Here is an 18,825-nt window from a genome sequence, read left to right on the forward strand (position 1 = left end):
ACACACACACACACACACACACACACACACACACACACACACACACACACCCCTGCTCCTGGTCCCAGTCTCGTTGTGATTGACATAAGACATTTGACCTCCCTAATTTTCTCCCCTGGTCCAGTTTGTTCCTCCTTAGGCAACCTGGTAGAGTCCCATGCCCAGGGCTCACCCCATTCAAGCTAAGCTTAAAGCTGTGACGACATTGGCCTGACCTACTGCAGCTCAAAACTCCAGAACTGAAAAGATCTTTCAGCCTCAGCCTCCAAGTAGCGGGGAGTATAGACACACACCACTGTGGCCTAGATTTTGGTGTAGAATTTTGCCAGAAATTGCAAGAGTCCCATGGTTTGGAGTTGCAAGAATTCTCTTTTCCTTTTCTGAAAGTTAGGACAACATTGGTCCAACTCAACTTTTCAAAGGTCACCAACTGTAGCAACTGTATTTACTCGTTCTTAATTCTCCTGGGCCTCCTCCTCTCCTGGCTTTTCTTCCCTGTTCCTACTGAAGATTATTCTTGTAGAGAAAACAGAGCTGAAATGAAAGTCGAATGGTTTCGTTTTCTCTCTGTGACCTGTTATCATTGCTTTTTGCACCCTGGGTAGGATGCCCCCATTCCTTGAGGGGTTTTGTCCCTTAGCTGTGTTTGTCAATAAATACTTCAATACTTGTGGAGCTGAGTGGATTTTTGTCTTAAAATAATTTTCTTTTTCAGGAAGCAATTGAAAATTCTGCTCTCATCTGGGGGTCCAGAATGTAATGTATGTATTATAGTGTATGTCTATATATGCACAATATGCATATGTAGTATATTATCAGTGTAATAATGTATTATATACCATATTACAATGCATATTATACTATATTATACCATAACAGTGCAATAATATGCTATATTGTAATATAGTGTAATAATATGATATATAATATACATATCAACACATACACATGCCTTTTTAAAAATATAGTTCAGAAGTAGAGCCGGTGATAGTTTAAACCGTGGGAATAAATCAAATCACAAAAGTAGAGAGAAAATGAAAAGCTTCTAACAGAACCCATAGAGAGAGGCACCAGAGGCTGTGGGAGAATCAATGAAAGAGATGGGAGAGGATTGGTCAGAGAGGTCGGAGGACAACCAGTGACCACAGTGTCATATAATTCAAAAGAAGAGAGTTTTTAGCCAGAGGATTTTGGAGGTGGCTGATGCTAAACACTTCAGAAAGTTCAGGACAGTGAGGGCAGCGAGGAGGCTGTGGATGTAGCCGTTGGTTGGGTGGCTGAGGGCTGAGGGCAAATGCTGCTTTGCAAAGGGTGGAGGAATGAGTGGGTGGGCTGGTGGGGAGTGGGGCAGGGTTGGAAGTTGCAGGAAGAGACTCCTTTTAAGAAGTCTGGCCAGGAGAGCCGTGTTCGAGGTGGCCCACGAGTTTCCTGCAGAATGTGCTTCGTTTCATTTTCTCCTGGGGGGTTTCCTGTGTTTTCAGCTCTGTTCGGATCATCGCCACCAGCAGCAACATCTGGATTCTCCTTGCTGCAGGGCACACAGATTAACTGGTAGCTCCTTGCGAACTGGCCGGGAGGGGGAGGACGGGGAGGGCAGTGTGGGTGAGGAGCGGCCTCTTTCCAGGCTCCAACAGCTGGTCAGCATGTCATGTTTCAGAAGGTTTTAGCTGACGTCAAATAAAGCCGATGGGCTGCAGATTGGCGCGCGGTTGGGGAGGGGGGGGGGGGGCATAAAGCTGGTCCCTCCCACTTCCCCTAACTGTCGCCCTCTCTCCCCGCCCCCCACCCCTTTGCCAGAATGCTGGAGATCATTAGGAACCCAGACTTGTCATTTGATCTCCATCTGGCCCCTGTCACTGCAGCTGCCTTTGATCGCTTGCCAAAAGTGTCCGGGTAAGCGGCTCCTCTTTCTCCACAGATCTCTGCTTTTAATCCTTACGTTTATAATTTTCTGGGTTGATGCAAGTTATTCCCTCTTTGTGTGGATCTCTGGAATGCTCCCAGGGATCATGGAAAGGACCCACTAGGCTGTTTTGCACACTTACCACCTTTTTTGTACACTGGATTCTATTAAAATTATCACTGATTTCAATAGTGTTGAACTTAAGTTTAATGTGGTTTGTAATTCTGATATGTTTTTGAGCATGGCAGAGGGCAGGATGCTTTTATTTGTTTTTATTTATTAGCTTTTAAAGTTTTGCTTTTTACACTATAATTATTTCCCCAAGTGGCCCTTCGATCTTGGAGCTCTTGGAACATTTAGGTGAACAGTTCAACACAATAATTATCATATGTAACATTCTGCTCCTGTCATCCCCACCCCTATAAAGTCAACAAACATTTATTATGTGTCAGGCACAATTTCTCTGGGGTTACAGAGAAAGGCAAGAACAGATCCCTGCCCTCAAGATGTTCCCAATTTAATGGGGAAGACAAAATGCACTCAACTATGTGTATATAAACAACACAGGACAAATTGGAGATCGTTACAAAGGAAGATCCCAGCCCCAAGGATGACAGAGAAAGGCTTTCTCAGAAGGCAAGATTTCATCTGAGACTTGGTTTTATCATCTCTTCTCCAGGACATAGTCATTCATCTGAGTTCAACTGCCTTCTAGAGTTTTCTCCCTTGCATGACTGCAGTCACTGTGGAAACTTATTCTGCTGCTCTTCTTTTATTCTGCACCCATTCACATCGGTCTTCTCATGTTTCTCTGAATTTCTCAAGTTTGTTGTTTCTTAAGGCAAGATGATGTTCCATTGCCTTCTTTTGGTTTTTGTTTTTTTGTTTGTTTTTTGGAGGGCATTTGGGGTTAAGTGACTTGCCCAAGGTCACACGGCTAGTTTTTTTTGTGTTAAATGTCTGAGGCCGGATTTGAACGTAGGTCCTCCAGATTCCAGGGCCACTGCTCTATTTACTGCACCACCTAGCCGCCCCTCATTGCCTTCTTAAACCACAATTTGTACAGCCATTGTCTGATCAATGGGCACTCAGTTTCCTATTTTTTACTGCCACAAAATAAAGTGTTACTATGAATATTATGGTGCATATAGTGCTTTTTTTTCTTTCTTCGATATCATTTGGTAATACAGCCAGTAGTGGAAATGTCTGAGTAAATGACTGTGGGCAGTTTTGTGACCTTTCTTGCGTAATTTCAAGTTTGTTTATTTGTTTCTCGAGAAGGATGAAATGAACTCATAGCATAGTATATTAGTGCTTCACATTGATTTTTTTTTAAAAAATGTCATTGCTGACTTTTATTTTGCTGTCACTTTCACTTCCAAATAAATATCTCCTGCTGCACTCTCCAGTGAACCATCCCTTGATGTGAGGAATTAAAAAGAGGATAAAATATCAACAAGCTCACTCACTGAGTCTGGCAGCACTGAATGTAGAATGTTTCACAAACATGGTCACCTATCTCTGTGAAGAAGGGGAGGAAGTCGGTTGTCTCACTTCTTGTTTGTGGCTAGCATCATTACAAATTGCACCGTGAGAAGTTTAGGGGGTTTGTTCTTCCTGTTTGACTTTCTTTTCCTGATCATGTTGTCTTCACTCTTCATCAGTTCACATAGGTCTCCCCATGCTTCTCTGACTTCATATTCATTACTTAGGGTGAAGGAAAACCGTCCCATCATAATGCTACAGTTTGTTTAGCCATTTTCCAATTAGTGGACACATTATCTATTTCCAGTTCCTTGTTCCCACAAAAGCTCTGAATATTTTGGTGTCTGTGGGATGGTCCTTTCTGTTTTCAACCTTGTTGGGTTATATGCCCGGTAATAAAATGTCTGGGTCAAGGAGCATGGAGAGCTTAGTGATCTTTCTTGCAGAATTTCAATTTGTTTTCCAGAAGGGTTGGGCCATTTCACAGCACAGCATATTCATGCCTCACATCAATCCTTTCAAGGATTCTTATAAAAAAGAATTCCTCAGATTGTCGTTTCTTAATATTGTTGTAATATTCCATTACATTCATGTGCATGTTTGGTTTGTCCATGAGCACTGACTTCTTTTTTCCAGTTTTTTTGTTAACCCAAAATCAAAATGTTAGACAAACACCTTTAACAAGGAAAGCCGACAGTTGTAGAGACTGTGATTGCTGAGGAATTAGGGAGTTTCCTGGCTGTGGAAATCATGCCAACATGTCCATTCATGCCACATAGATATACCGGTGCCAGTTTAGTTACTGTATGCACTAACTTGGTTCTTTATACGCTAATATGCAAAAGCGATTTTTATGACAGCTGAGTTGCACGAGAACAAGAAATTAATTTTGAATTGCCATTAAATATTTCAGCCATTAAAACATTCTCAGCTAAAGCCAATATTAGCTTTAGTGCCATCTGTAAAGGTCAATTATCCCAGTGGGTCCTAGCGGGCTCCTGTACTCCGAACACAGTGGCCAATGCTCATTCCAATCCAAGCCTTAATAAATGCTTGCTGATGGCTATGATCACATGCCCCATTGAGCCTGGGATTTCATCTGTGGATGTTCCCTCAAATGGTGCCCTTCATTGCTCATCCATGACAAAGCCATCACATGACTGTGTCCACACGTCTTCTTGAGTTCGACTCTGGGAGTCCATGCAAGGGACTGGAAGCCTTCCCTGATTTCTGTAGGCATCTTTATATAATGATGTACAGAATTTTAAAATGTTTGGAAGCAGATTCAGGAGTCACATTAACAGTTTCCACCAAGAGTCTTGTTATAGTGGGGAGGGCACACCATGATCCCAGGTTCTTGAGGTCTAGTTAGATGAGAGTGTAGGCTTTGGTGGTTTTACCAACCTAGAAAGGTCTGGAATCTACTCTAATACTCCACAGTGAACCAGTGAGTTCATTGAGGTAAGTATTTCCTCCAGTAATTCTGAGCACACCTCATCCTTTCCTTCCCTATTCTGTGAAGCTCTTGTCAACATCCTTCCTACAAAGGAGAATATTAAACCAAGGGAAAAGAAGAAAACCAAACCAAGATGACAAAGAAAGGGTTAAAGCTCAAACTGAGAAGGAAGATTCCTGAGCTGTCCTTGGTCGATCAATCAACATTTTTTCGTGCCCACTGTGTTAGGCTCCAGGGACATAAGCATGAAAATGAGACCATTTTGACTCCCCAGGAGCTTAGATTTCCACAAAGTCAAAGTTGCCAGGTCCAGAAGGATAGCCCAAGCCCCTGCAATAACTGGGGAATGTGACTCCTTAGCCCCCCTCAGAGACATCTGAAAGATCATGGCAGACAGGAGAGGGGCTGCCAGTCAGAAGAGCCAATAGGCCCTTTTTTCCAAGGAGTAGACTGAAAGTTGTAAACCCTAGGCCTGTGAGCTTGACCTGGATTCCTGGTAAAATTCCAGAATGTATTTTTAACGGGGTAATTAATGAGCCTCGAGAAAAGGAAGTGGTGATCACAGAGAGCCAGCTCGGCTTCAGGAGAAGAGGTCATGCCGGGCCAGCCTCATTTCCCTTGTGGAAAGGGATATTGGATGGGTAGAGCAGCAGAAAACAGAGTTTACCTCGAGTTCAGCAAGCCTTGATGAAGCCTCCCATGCTGTCCTGGGGCCAAGATGGAGGGATGGAGCAGATGATCACTCCCTTGGTTTGTTCCAAGAGTGGTCAAAGGGCTGGACCCGATGGTGACTGGTTCATGGCTCTGGGTCCTGGAAGGCAGGCTTCCAGGGCACCCACCACCATCCTGGGCTGGGCTCATCCCTGTGCCCTTTCACATTTTTGTTAATAACTCAGAGACAGGCACCAAGCTGGGACGTGGATGCCTGATGTCTGTCAATTGACTCAGAAAGTCATGAATAGGAAAGTAGTGTCTGGATTAGGAAAGTAAGGTCTCAATAGGCTATTGGGTGAATTGTTACAGGGATAAATATACACTCCTACTCAAGTTTAAATGATAATATCTAATATTTATGAAGTGTTTTATACTTATTAACTCATTTGATCCTTAAAACAAACCTGTGAAAAAACTGCTTTTATTATCCCCATTTTAAGAGGAGGGAACTGAGGCAGACACAGGTAAAATGGTTTGCCCAGGGTCACTCAGCTAGATTTCTCTAAGACTGGATTTGAACTTAGCTCTCTCTTCCTTTAGGTTCAGACCTTTAGCCACTGTACCACCTCGCTTCCTTTTAAAAAAATCAACATCGTAAGGCTGAGATGAGAGGGGTATGGCTAGCCAGTTCAACTGAAGAAGATCTGGGGAACTTAGTGGATCACAAGCTCCAGATAGATCACCAGTTCATCAGCCAAGTAAGCTAATGTGATCTTGGGCTGAATTAAGGGAGGTCTAACATCCAGGACTAAGGAAGCGATTGACCCATTCAGACCACATTTAGGGTAATTATGTTTCAGTTTTGTTCATCAGATTTTAAGAAGGATAATGAAAAGTTGGAAAGCCTCTAGAACAGAAATGTCAAACAAGAGGGTTTGTTCCCTCAAGCGAGGCCTGAACCATATTAAAAATGAAATTAGGAAATAGCTCACAAAATAAATAAAATACAGCAGAGCATAGATAATGTTAATGTGTGGTCTCTAAGTCAGTGCACGGACAGCAGGGATCCTCATCTGCAGTTTAGTGGTCCCCATTTCTGTTTGAGTTTGACAAGAGGCAAACCAGGACAATGAGGGTTACGGTATCCCAGAAGGACTGGCCCAAGGACAGGGGTGCTACCTTTTTCTTTTAAGAGCTTTCATGGGAAAGGGCTCCTAGACTTGTCCCATCTTCCTCCAGAGAACGTAACTAGACGTAATGGAGGAAGACACAAAGACGGAGATTTAAGCTTATGTCAGGAAGCTATGTGGCACCGTGGATAGAGCATCAGGAAGACCTGAGTTCAAATCCAGCCTCAGGCATCTACTAGTAGTATAACCCTGGGCAAGCGGCTTAACCTTTGTCAGTCTCGTTTCTTCATTTATAAAATCACGGATGTAAGGATTAAATGAGCTAATATTTGTCCAGACCTTGAAGTGCTATTATTATTTTTATTACCAATTAGAATTAGCCCCAAGTGGCATGGATGCCTCAGGAGGTACTGGGTTCTTTCTCACTGGCTGACCACATTCTGGAGATAGCAGCATATTCAGGCATCGTGGGCTGGACTCTGGAGCCCTCCAGGATCTCAGATGAATGAATAATGGTTAACCTTTATAGTTTTACACTTTACGAAGCACTTGACATCTATTGTAGCTCACTTGATACACACGACAGCCCTGGAAGTTGTGTATTGCAGGTACTCTTATGTCCGTTTCCCAGAGGAGAAAACTGAGGCTCAGGGTCATCAAGTGACCTGTCTGCAGCCCCCCAGTTACTGCCTGAGATGGGATCGGTACCCTGCTCTTCCTGATTTTAGCTCTGGCTTTCTTTCTGCTTCACTGTGGTCTCTCAAGAGTCTGTGACGTACTGAGCATCCACACGTGCAAAAATATTTGTAGCAGCTCTTTTTGTGGGGGCCAAAAATTAGAAGTTAAGGGGACACCCACCAAGTGGGGATTGGCTGAACAAGTTGTGGTGTATGAATGTAATGGAATACTACTGTGCTGTAAGAAATGATGAGCAGGCGGACTCCAGAAAAACCTGGAAAGACCTGGATGAACTGATGCTGAGTGAGGGGAGCAGAACCAGGAGAACGTTGCACAGAGTAACCACAATATTGTGCAGTGACTGACTTTGATAGACTTGGCTCTTTTCAGCAATGCCAGGATCTAAGACAATTCCAAAAGACTCATGATGGCCAATGCCAGCCACATCCAGAGAAAGAACTTTGCAGTCTGAACGCAGAGCGAAGCAGTCTATTTGCTCTCTTTTTGTTTTTATTTCTTCTTTCTCATGGTTCCTCACATTGGTTCTAATTATTCTTTACAACGTGACTGATGTGAAAATATATTTAATATAAATGTCCATGTAGAGCCTACATCAGACTGCATGCTGTCTTGGGATGGGGGAAGGGGAGGGAGGGGAAGAAAATTTGGAACTCAAAATCTTATGGAAGTGAATATTGAAAATTAAATAAATTTAAAAAAAAAAGAAAAAATCTAATCTCAGGATTAGTTACTTAAACCTTAAAAAAAAAAGAGTCTGTGACATAAGATATGGTTTCTGACCTCCAGAAGCTTGTGATGGAATTGAGAAGATCAACAATTAGGGAACCATGAAATGCCTAGGTGCCTTGTCCCTACTATAAGAGCAAGGAGACTTTTGAGAGGGAAAGGAGAAGTGTTGAGGTCAGAGCTTTAAGAAGCCACTACTTTATTTTGGTAGATGAAGGAAGAGTGGGCTGGTCAGTGAGCCTCCATCTATGTGGGTGGCTGGCTCACGTGGGATCTTTTCTTATAGAACACTGTGTTAATGAGGGCAGGTCGAGGTAGATACTGTACAGGCCATAGACCAAGAGAGCAATGCACACTCTGTTCTGTGGCTGTGTTCTGGCCCAGGGGTTAGTACATTCCAGAGGTGCCTTTCAGATGATGTGAGGGACTAGCCACGGGAAAAGTTGTGCACTATGCATTCACCCTTCTGTCTGTCCCATCCACACCCCTTTCCTCTGTATTCTCCCAACCACCCCCACCCAGGTGTGCATGCCTCCCAGCTTCCAGCCTTTTGTCTTATTGAAATTGAAGGTGTTATTGGAGAACATATTCCTGTCAGAGACTTATTTCCAGACTTGATCTACATTCAAGGAGAGATATAAGGGAATCATTAAGGAAAAGGAGATCGATCAATCATATAGCAAGAGTGAGGGGTAAGAGATATGGAGGGACCAAGTTTTGCCCAAGGAAATATGAGGCATGCTCTAAGTGTGCTTTTAGTACACTAAGACTTTTTGGACACTCTGTTTATTTGCCCAAGGTCACACAACTAGTAGTAAAAGTCAAGTGTCTGAGGACAAATTTGAACTCAAGTCCTCCTGACTCCAGGCCTGGTGCTGTATTCACTGTGCCACCTAGCCGCCCCTGGACACTGTTTAAAGAGACATAAAGGAAGGCCAATAGGCAGCTGGGTTGATCCTCTGTGGAAGAATATGGAAAAGAATGATAGAGTATCAGAAACATGAATAGGCCATAGCCTTGGAGACTTACAGAATGAGATCACAGAAATGCTTATAACAACTCAGCTGGGCTAGAGCACTCACTCCCACTGAAGAGGCCCCTCGATCTAGACCTCCCTACGGGGACCGACATGCTCCTGGAGGATCATGGCCTCTGGAGAGAGGAGGGGTCTCCCTCTGGAGCACTTAAAGCTTAGGTCCGGCTCATGGCTAGGGTCTCCCCTTGAGAGAGTAGAAAAGTATGCAATCACTCTATTATGCAGAACAAGTAGAGGACGGCTATTTATTTCCCCCACTCAAAAGCAACCGGTGAAAAACTCCCAAAAGACTCAGACACTTGCTTTGAGACCTGAACATAAAGTGGTAACTTGTAACTATTATTGTACTTTCCTGGAAAGTTGATGCTCTAAATGTCAAGCATGAGGCATTTTGTGATACTGCTGAATTGGCATTTCACCTCTCTCAGTTCTGCACTGTCAGACAACTCCCTCAAAGCAAATATCTTCTGGTGAGGCAAGTCAAGGCTTAGCTTCCTCCTGCTGGTCATTTTCATCTAAGGAAAGCTGTAATGGCCACTGAAGGCTCCTCCTAAGTGAAGCCAACACTAAGGTTACCAGGGTAACCATTCTTGAAAAGCCCATGTCATGATTGCCCTTTGGACACCTGTGCTTAGGAAAAGAAATGCCGCCCCCCATCCCCAAGACTATTAGTTGAGGATCATTTACTCAGACAACCTTAAGCTGCCTTTAGAAAGGGGTGCTTATTAATCTGGTACAATGAGTTAGTACAAAACATCCCCCCCAAAATCTATGACATACTCTCCCACAAACACGTACAGAAACCAGAGGAAAATGGACTCGTGTTGGGCCAGACACATGACCAAGCTAGCTGTGGAGCTAATGGAGATGGTTTTCTCCTATGTCAGGTTGTGAAGAAATGTTCCTTAAGCATAGTAAGTCTATGTCCATCTGTCATTGCATCCATAGACAGCCACTGCCATCCACTGACCTAGGGATTCAGCTCAGACTCAGATGGGAAGATGGGAAGACCTTAGAAGCTGGCAAGGCCATTCTTCAGCCAAAAGCATGATGGGGGCATGGAGGGGAGAGGTGACCTTTCCAAGGTCTCTCCTTCCCCCCCTCCAGGTACTTTCCCTCCTTTCTTCTAATGAATGCAACTTTTTCCTTTCTCTTCCTAAATATTAAAGCAACATGAAAACTGTCCAGCCTCTTCTATCAAATGCCTAGAAAATAAATTCTTGAATTCTTTTAAAAGCATATTGCTTCAAGAACAGATTTCTGCAAAATGCATTTGGGTCAGGGTAATCTTTTGAAGGGCCATCTTAACTGCCTCCCATTTGGTCCTGGGATGGGAATGAGTCCCAATGTGAAGATTCCAACATCATCACAGAAAAGGAGCTTGACTATAGAAGACCCCACTGGCTTGTTTCATGTCAAACTCAATTATTCTTTTTTCTTTTGGTTGATAAATGGGGCCATAGACTCAAGGAGGGAAATGACTTGGCCACAGTCACTTACCCAGTAAGTGGAAGGTCAGGACCCAAATTCAGGGCTCCCAGCTTCAGATGTAATGCTTTCTACCAACCATTACGTCGGCTTTAAAATCTTATCCAAATCACACTTGTCATAGTTTCTCTTTCCATTTGATTTGCTGTAAATTAGAGGAAGGAAAAGATCCCAGCCTGAAAGAGCACTAGACTGAGAGCAAAGACACCAGGGTCCAAGCCTCAACTCTTCTAGTCACTAACTGTGGGAACTTAGACGTGTTAGTTTTCTGAGTCTCAGTTTCCTCATCTATAACATGGAGCTAACATTTGTAGTATAGACCTCACAGGGTTGCTGTTCAGAGCAAATGAATTAACGGATGTAAAGGATTGTGTCATTGGAAAATGCTAGATCTCTTATTACTGTAAAAGTGACCTATTAATTCTCATTACTTAATTAATTCTTTGCGGCTCTGATGGAGGCATGATCTCAGCAGTGTGGGTCACCTCTTTGTTAGTGCAGATTGCGACCCGTTGCTATTAATGGATATGACTGTATTCTTATTCTATTCCAGAAGTCACTTCCTGTTTTCTTCTTTCCTTTTGCAATGCTGAATGTGAAATTCAAATAGAAAAAAGTGAGCCATAAAACCTTCCAGAAAATAGTGTGATAACTTGAGGATGGTTTATTTTTCCACTTCATGGGAAAAACATCAGTGACCTAGAAACCATGGTTCTTTGGAAAGAGACCAAAAAAAGAAAGGAATAGAAAGTGATTGAAGGACCTCTTATGTCACTGAAACAAACGGAGATCTGTAGACTGTCTCGTTTGGCTTTTAAAAACTGTCCCTGAAGATCTGGTCCATTCATGGGCAAAAGTATCTCTTATATGCTTTGATGGATTGATTTGATATAATCAGTTATATATGGAATATTGAATTGATTTTATATAAGCTGCCCTTGCTTATAGGACCCATCCCTAAGATGAGCTCTCTTGGAAAGAAAAAACTATAGAACCTTACACTAAAAATAACTAGACAAACTTTCTTCGGTACTTCAATGGATCTGTGACCTGGGTTCAAATCCCAGCTCTGACACCTCTATGTCTGGGCAAACCACCCCAGCTCTCTGAAAGTGTTTGCTTATTGTTAAATGAGATTGGGTGGTTGATAAGGCCCCTCTAGCTCAAAATCTGACATCCCATGGACCTATACTTTCATCAGTGTGGATACTTTCTCCTCTTCTGATCACACATTTCTATGGTGATATTCCTCTTGTACAAAGTTCATCATTGGAAATATGTTGGTGTTCTACTCGTACCCACATTGCAACTCTCATCCTCTGGGTTGCTAGATGGTGGCATTCCAAGATTCACAACCACATGGTTATCAACAAGAGAGTATGTGTTTTAAAAAAGCCATCAAAGGATAACAAGCACCTGTATAATACAAATTATTCTCAAAAACAGAGAAAGTACTCTACCAAATTCCTTTTTTGTGTGAAAAAACATAGGTGTAGTGGATAGAGCACCCAACTAGAAGTCAAGATCTGAGTTCAAATCTGGCCTCAGATACTAGCTGTGTGACCCTGGGCAAGTCACTTAACCCTATTTGCTTCAGTTCCCTCATCTGTAAAATGAATTGGAGAAGAAAATGGCATACCACTCCAGTATCTTTGCCAAGAAAACCCCAAATGGGGCTTATAAGAGTCAGACAGGACTGAAAAATGATTGAACCACAACACAGGTCTAATACATAGAGTGATAAAGCAAGGAAAATGAGGCCAGTAGTTCCAGTGAACAGACACATTTAAAAAAAATTAAAGCATTTTATTGATATTAAAAAAAAATCTTAATTCTTCACCTTAATTCTTGAATGTCCCTCTACCTACCCCCCATCCAGGAAGCCATGCTTTGTAAGAAAAGATTAAGGGAAAAAAGTAGCTTAGCCAAATGAACCGTCTCATCTCCTCTGTCTAATAATATTTGTAATATTCTCTCCATGGCTCCAACCTCTGCAAACATGGCAGAGAAGTGTACTTTTTCCTTTTGTCTTCAGAGCCAAGTTATTGTCCCTCCAAAGGCCTCTTCCTGCTGTAATTCTGTCGTTGTTTCCTAGTGTCCTAAATCTATGAAACTATAAATGACAAATCTATAAGTACAAAATTCTGGTGTGCACAATGGAGTAAATTTCCCCATCAAGAGCTGCCTGAGTATGAAATGACAAGTCCAGACCAAAGTGGTTACAGCTCTCTATGTAGACACGCACATATACATGCAATGTACATACGTGCCCATACACACATTTATATTTATCTCCCTCCAATACAACAGTATACAGCAAATGAGTTTGTAGCTGAGCTTCTGTGTGTGTGGTTTCCCCACTGAGTTACTCACTGGGTCTGCACTTTGGTGAGTCAGGTTCCCAGAGGACTGCTGCCTCTTCCTCCCCATCAGGGATGAGGGGCTGTGAAGAGCCTACATTTATACTGCCCACTCAGGGTCCCCCAAATGTTCTTCCCTTTGATTATTAGTCAATCAGATTTAATTAGCATTGAGAAAGGGTATTTATTAAGCTGTTTTTATAACAACAATTAGTACAAGACATTCCCCATGAATCAGGGCACACCCTGTCCTTGAATATGCCAGGTTTCTATAGAAAGTAGAGTAGAATCCCCACAGGTGAAGCGTTTGGTTCTTCTGGGCCCTGAGAGTGGGTGTCTTTGTAGGGCCCATGAGCCAGCACTTCTCAGGGTCACAAAGGGCAATCCCTGAAAGTGATGCCATCTTTGAGTGAAGCTTCCCAATTGATCTGGTAGCCGCAGCTGGACCTTCCAATCTTTCAGATTCTCCAGGTTGTAACCTGGTCAGTAGGGAAGGGGGGAAGGGGGGAGAAAGACAAAGACAGAGACTCTGAGACTGTCTCCCTCCCCTGCCAAGGACAGCTCCCTTTCTGGAGTCCTTCATCACTGGCTCCAACCACCATCCCACTGCCCAGGTACTGAAATGCCTGGTCCCGGGCAGGCTAGCTGCTTGGTCTATAGCCCGCAGGTATGTTTCATTCTTCTCTATTTACCTGATTATCAAATCATCGATTTCTCTCAAATTATTAAGGATTTATTTACCTTTCGTTTATACCTTTTGTTGAATGATTGATTCAGCTCAGCTGTCTGGGCCTTCAGCAATTACCCTTCCATTCATACCCCACCAGCACCTAGTCTAGACCCCGGAACCAAGTGCGTTCATGCAGGAGTGCGTGTGTGCATGAATGAATGAGTGGGAAGGCATTTATTGGGCATTTGCCGTGTGCTTACATACCCCAAGCCCACAGTGGGTACGAATGCAAACTAGCAAGACAGTCTCTGCCCTCAGGAAGTTTGAATCCTAAAGAAAGACCCTATAAACAGAGGAGCAGGCCCAGGGAGGCCTGTTTGGGGCCTGGAAGACAAAGTGATGGTCGATGGAGGGGAAGAATGGTGAGAGTCTGGGGAGAGGAGGCAGAGGAGGAGGAGGATGGAGATGTAGGCAGTGTGACTTCGAGACGCTGGGAAACGGCATCTGTTCAAAATACACGGATAATTCTTGAATTTTAGGCTGGACCCCATGGCATCCCAAAGGGAATTTGAGCGAATCCTTTCCTGTTTGTTCAGTTTTTTTGAAGCATTTTTTTTGAGAGGAGCCGGGCTAGAGGAGAGAGAGAGAGAACTTTGGAGCTTTCCAGCTGATCTCAATAAGCACCTTCACTTTAGACATCAGAGGATCATAGACTGAGAACAGGAAAGGTCCCCAGTGGATAAAGCACCATGTCTAGAGTCAGGAGGACCTGAATTCAAATTCAGCCTCAGGAAACTTCCTAGCTGGGTGACCCTGGGCAAGTCACTTCACCCTGAGTCAGCTTCCTCCTCCTCCAAATGGGCTGGAGAAGGAGATGGCCAACCACCCCAGTATCTCTGCCAGAAAAACCCCAGTGGGGCCATGAGGCGCTGGAAGCAACTGAAATGAGAAGTGACCACAAGGGACCTGCTGGGCTCTCTAGTTTACGTTGTGTGCTTATTTATTTTGCTGTTTCTCAAGTACCTTTGAGTTGGGCTTGGGGAGGTCTTCGGGTCCAACCTTCTCATTTTATAGAAATGGGAAAACGGAGGCTCGGAGAATCAAAGGGGCAGGACCCCACGTCTTTCATTTTCTCTGGTGGTTCTCCATTCCTGGAACGCTCTCCCTCCCCGATTTGACTACCATGTCCCTTCTGCTGTGGGAAGCCTCCCCAATGTCTCCTAATCCCAGTGCCTCCCCTCTGTATTTGTTTGCGTGCTGCCTCCCCATTAGATTGTAAACTCCTTGAGGGCAGGGACTATCTTTTACCTCTCTTTGTAGCCTTGGCACAGTGCCTGGCACAGAGTGAGTGCTTTTAAAATGTTCACTGAATTAAATTAAGGGACTTGCCTAAGGTCACACTAATGGAAAGCATCCAAGGCAGGGAAGGAACCCAGGCCCCCTGTCACCAGAGCCAAATGAAGAGATGAAGGTCAAGAGAGGGTGGGGAGTCTGGCTGAGGCCACAGAGGAAATCTGTAGCAAAGCCAAAACGATCGTGCAGGTTCTTGACTCGATTCGGGAAGCTCAGATGCTCCCTGGCAATCTCCTTCTGGGAAGGAGGCACACTGGCACAGGCTTATAGGTTTGGGGCTCACAGGGACCCTCTAGGTCTAGTCTGACCCCCTCCTTTGATAGATGAGGCAACAGGCCCAAGGACGTCGAATGACCTGGTCAGGGTCATGACCCAATAAGCCAGGCTCTGAATCCAGACCCTCTGAACACCAGGTTTGCTGACCTTTCCACATTTTTAAATGACGCCTTTGACCTTTGCACTGTATGATGACAGCTCTGGCAGCTCCAAGGTGCTGGTAGCGGAGGTCAGCAATGTAAAAGAGACCAGTGAGGAGGCCAGGCCAGGGGTCCAGAGGAGAGATGAAGGAGGAACATGGGTTCATCTGCTGGACACGGAAAGGAGTGACCAGATGCCAGAGATGTGGACATCCAACTGACCAGATTTGACATATAGTGGATGACCGAGGGGGAAAGAACCGAAGCTGATTGGATTAATTGATTGATTGACTCCCGTGTTTCAAAGAAGGGTTGGTTTTAAACATTGGCTGAATGAACTCCAAGGGAGTTTCTTCCTTGGGAAATCCCTGACCTGGTGAAATCATGGTTGTCAATGGGATTGGTGGCACCACGCTAATAAAGAGACCTAAAGAATACTCGTCCTGTCCTATCTAGCAGGTATCAACTACAAGGCTCAGTCCTGGCCTGGCACACTCCCATGGACGGCAGGGGTTTTTCTCATTTTATGTCCCAATGTCAGCCACAAAGTAGACACTTTATAAAATGTTTGTCAGTTTGATTGCCCAGCAATCAAACTGACAAACATTTTATGTCCCAATGTCAGCCAAAAAGTAAACAATTTATGACGGGTTTAAGGGAGGAAGGAAGGAAGGAAGGAAGGAAGGAAGGAAGGAAGGGAGGGAGGAAGGAAAGAAGGAATGGAGGGAGGGAGAAAGGAAGAGAGGGAGGAAGGAAGGGAGGAAGGAAGGAAGGAAGGAAGGGAGGGAGGGAGGAAGCAGGTACTTATTAAAGACCTACTATGTGCCAAGCACCAAGCTAAGCAATTTCAAAACATTGTGCCATCTGACCCTTACAACAAGCAGACACTATTCTTATCCTCACTTGATGGATGAGGAGATTGAGGCTGAGGTTTGACACCCTGCAGGGGATCACACAGTGAGTAGCTGAGGCAGTATTTGAACTGGGGTCTAATGCCAGGGCAACACTCTACCCACTGCACCAGCTAGGAGCTGCAGGGAGGGAGTTTATCACTAATTTCCTAAAGCAATGAAATCAAAAGTTGGTAATAATAATGAAAGCTGCTGGGGGCACCATATGCATAGAGAGCTGGGCCTGGGGCTGGAAGACTCATCTTCCTGAGTTCAAATCCAGCCTCAGACACAAACTAGCTGTGTGACCCTGGGCAAGTCACTTAACCATATTTGTCTCAGTTTCCTCATCTGTAAAAAGAGCTGAAGAAGGAAAGATATTCCTGTATCTTTGCCGAGAAAACCCCGAATGGGGTCACAAAGAGTCAGACTGAACAATAGCAACAAGAATAATGCCAATAACACTATTATTAATAAGAACCAATAAAGAAATGATAGAAGAGCTATTGTCAAGGACACAAGAAGACGGTAGAAGCCACGAAGCCCATCAGTGCTGGCTTCAGAAATTTAGCACCTATTGCAAACATAGCTAGGGAGACATGGCCCAGTGGTGTGAAAGCTCCATCTTTCATGGACTAAGATGACAAACGGTAGCGCTCGAGACACGGACCTTCAAATGTCCTTGAGAACTCGCCCAATGAGCTGGACTGGGAGGGCTCAGGAGGGAGACGCTGAAGGAAGATAGATGCTTCTGGGCCAGATCTGGCGAGGTGTATAGATGGGTGTGAGATGCCACGAAGGGCGAATGATCAGAGACTGAGCTGCTGCCGACAATGGCCCAGACATAACGGTGATCATAAAAAAAAACAAGTCTGGCATTTTAATGGAGGTTGCCTTCCCAAAGATTTCAGCTCTCCAAGATATGTCACAAGAAGCAGCTGGGCGTGCAGAGCATTGGACTTGAAACCAAGAAGACCTGAGGTCAAATCTGACCTCAGACATGCCTAGCTGTGTGACCTGGGGTAAGTCACTTTGCCTTTGCCTCTGCCTCCATTTCCTTATTGGCCAATGGGGATAATACCAGCACCTACCTCCCAGGGTTGTTGTGGCAAACCTTAGGGAATCATATCAATTCTAGCTATTCCAGTTATTCCAAATATTGAGGCCTCGAAGAGGAGAGTGAAGGCACATGTGAACTAGGTGAAGCACATCATCCCCATCATCCTGTCTGCTCCTAGAGCTGTGCCCATGCCCCACCCAGGGCGCCTACAGGAGGTAAAACTGTAACTACAAAGAATTGTCAGGTTTTCCTACCTGTGGTATAGACATCAAATGTGGCGCGACATTAAATATTATTCGGATGTTGTTAATTAGTACACCAGTTGTTTATTATTTGTATATTAATTGTTAATAATATTATTAAATGTAAAGGAATAATCGCAGGAGAGTGATTTGTCCCAGACCCATTTCCATCTGAACTCCAGCAAAGGAGATGAACAAAATCGCCCTCACTGCTCATTTATACACACATTTTAACATGTGTAAAGCACTTTCCTCTTAATGGGTCAGGACCACCTCCCTGAGGACAGGGAATGTTTCATTGTCTCTGCATCTTTAGCCTGGGTGCATAGTAGGTGCTCAACCACTATTCCTTGAACCGAATGAGAGATTTTTGCAAAGATCATTCAGCTTCTGAGGCATCCACTCTTACCAGAGCTGCGAGGCCATTTGACCTGTCTTTGCTCTGGGTCATCCAGAAAGGTCTAAAATTGACACATGACATGAACAAATGCTTTTTGACCATGACACCAAATAATGGAGTATTGGTTAATACACTCAAGGATGCCTCAGGATTGGAAGTTCACCTGCGAGATGTGTGAATAATTCATGCATCACCAGATATTCTAGAAGGAAAGGGAGTCGGCCAGACCTGCTTTCAAATTCTGACTCAGACATTGTGTGGTTTTGGATGAGTCACTTAATCTCTCTCTGACTCCGTTTCCCTATCTGTAAAATGGGTAGTAGCAGCACCTACCTCACAGAGTTGTGAGGATCAAAGGAGAGCATATTTATTAAATGCTAGATTTTGAGGAACCCCAAAGCCCGACTGCCAGGGAACCTTTAGAACATGGAAACGTTCTGCCAGCTACAAATTATGCAATAAAAGAATTACCGAAGAAACAGATCGTTGGATTTTGGGAAAGAACCCACCGCGCCCAGTGTGCCCAGGTCCTACTTGGCTTTTTGTCCAAGGACCGGAAAGCAGCCGAATGGGGGGCTTGTTGATGGATTATGGAGATTTGGAGGCACAGAAAATCTCTAGTCTTCTGGAGGAAACCAATTACCCATCTTTCCCAATCAGCGCTTGCTAAGAAGATCTTGATATTTTTAACCCTCATTAAGGGCGGATTGCCTTTTCTAAGAACCCGTGCCCCCGAATTAGTACTTCTGGGAAAGGTGTGTTTGCTCAGTGGAGATGCACGTCGTCTATAACGTCTTCCACATATTGACCAATGCTGGTTGGCTTGACCACAATGTTAATTAAAGGAGTCAACGAAA

General features: G+C 44.1%; 1 long non-coding RNA gene across 1 annotated transcript; it reads left to right on the forward strand.

Moving 5' to 3' along the window:
• The first annotated feature begins 1,322 nt into the window (after window positions 1-1,322).
• Window positions 1,323-3,037, forward strand: LOC138164777 (uncharacterized). Its single transcript, XR_011169172.1, has 3 exons — window positions 1,323-1,551; window positions 1,798-1,893; window positions 2,471-3,037. It is a non-coding gene; the product is annotated as an uncharacterized lncRNA (long non-coding RNA).
• Window positions 3,038-18,825: the final 15,788 nt, after the last annotated feature.

The sequence above is a fragment of the Petaurus breviceps genome, unplaced genomic scaffold, assembly GCF_028583685.1.
Source record: "Petaurus breviceps papuanus isolate PSGF00001 unplaced genomic scaffold, PetGlider_PUasm1.0 207, whole genome shotgun sequence".
Classification (NCBI taxonomy): domain Eukaryota; kingdom Metazoa; phylum Chordata; class Mammalia; order Diprotodontia; family Petauridae; genus Petaurus; species Petaurus breviceps.